We start from the raw sequence: 1,940 nt of genomic DNA on the forward strand, positions 1-1,940 counted from the left end.
CACTCAGACCCAAGCATTAGTGAACAGTGGAGCAATCGGCTAGCGTTATACATACCCCGCCATATGGAGAAATGAGATATGAAGGAGAACAGCCCCCGGGGATTATAACCTTTGGTATACACCCACCGGATTGCGAGGTATCATTGGTGGGACTGTCCTGTAAATTTGGATGTCAAAAGCTTGTCGTAAAATCCCTGGGTAAGTTTGATTATCGTTCTCTCTGCTCAAAATTGAAGAGATTATCTGTGAATTCAGTGCAGGATCTGTCCTCTCGACGCTGGGTTTAAGATGTGGTTGCCGCCAAGTACCCGCGGATGAAGGTATTATAGAGGAGACTGCATTTTCAATAGACAAAGGACATTATGTGCGACTGAGCATGTCATTCGGTCTCTCTGGAACACCTGTAGCATTTCAAAATACGATGTCGAGAGACTGTTAGGAGATGGAGCTAGCGTATTCCTGGATGATGTGGCAATATATCACCATTTGGAAAGCATTTTAAAGGACTCGACAGTGTTATAAGGACGACTAATTCAAGCACGGCTGCAAGAGTCACCAAAGAAGACCATTTTTTTTCCACGCCGAGTTGAAGTAGCAGGTCACTTTGAGGGACAGGAAATAATAAGACCTAATAAGACAACAGCTGTACAAAACTAGCCCAGGCCAAGCACCAGGAAAGAGGTACGTGCCTCACCGGCTACTACCGGCGTTTTGTTAGAAACACAAATAGCAAAACCTTTAAGAGACTTGATCCGCAAGGACACTGAATTTCAATGGGGAGAACCACAGGAAGAAGCTCTTCAAGGAAAAGCTTACACTGTAGGCTCTCCTTCAAGCTCCTGACTTTGCTAAAGAATGGCACATATTTACATATCGGCCCCAGAGGAACGCATAGGGAGGGTTTTGACCAGTACAAAGGGGCAGTGGGGAAAAATAGTCCTATGTCTGTACGATACTTCAGCAGAACTCTTAATAATAGTGAACAAGTTATTCCACAGTAAAGAAAGGATCTCTGTTTATCTCTGAAGAAATATCGCTATTTGATATACAAGACTCGCGTCCTCGTGTGGACCGACAACAAAGCCTTACAATGGCTCTTTGAGAGAGCGAATGACAAAAATACCAGGATATCACGTTGAGTAATATCACTACAAGAGGCAGTGCTGAAGTTAAATACATAAAAGGGGAAATTAATATAGTGGCTGACGTGTATATGTGACGAGGATGAAGAAAAAGGATGATAGCAAACTTACTCCTGTTTGGCGCGGTCCATATCGGGTTATTGAGAACCTGAAAGAGCATACTGTGCCGGAAGCCTCCATTTCTCGTCCGTTGGTTCCCGAAGCCCGCCTGCCATATCGGACACCCACGAGACATGATTCTCTGGGCACGATACCCCAAGATCAGGCAGATGAAGACACTGTTAACGACAATCTGACAGAGGATGACGAGAATGTCTCAGAGTGTGGAGAGTGTAAATAACATAACTGAAGTACGCAACACAGCACCTACATATACACATGAGGTAGACTAATAATTAACGAAATGCTCGTAACCGTTTCTGTTTACTTAGCAAACTATGAATACACCAATAAATGCACCGATTTATATGTTATGGATTAACATGTAATATATTCCAATATCGTGTAGTTTCGTTGTTGTACACTGGTGACGCGGGAGACACCATTCGCACTCGCATCCGGTAACAGGGAGCCCCCAAGGCACGCCGATGCCGGTGCCCCTCAAGGATTGCTGGCCTGGCATGACCTGTCAACCCGTGTTTGTTCCCGCGTTGCCCCTCATGCTGGACACGCGAACCACACTCAAGCAAATTCCACACAGAGGAAACTTCGTGTCTCGCCACTTCATGCATACCCTTGTAACTTGTATTTGTATGTGTGTGATGCTCTAAGTTTGTGTTTGATGGTCTTACGACTCCC

Source organism: Penaeus monodon, chromosome 23 (assembly GCF_015228065.2).
Source record: "Penaeus monodon isolate SGIC_2016 chromosome 23, NSTDA_Pmon_1, whole genome shotgun sequence".
NCBI lineage: Eukaryota > Metazoa > Arthropoda > Malacostraca > Decapoda > Penaeidae > Penaeus > Penaeus monodon.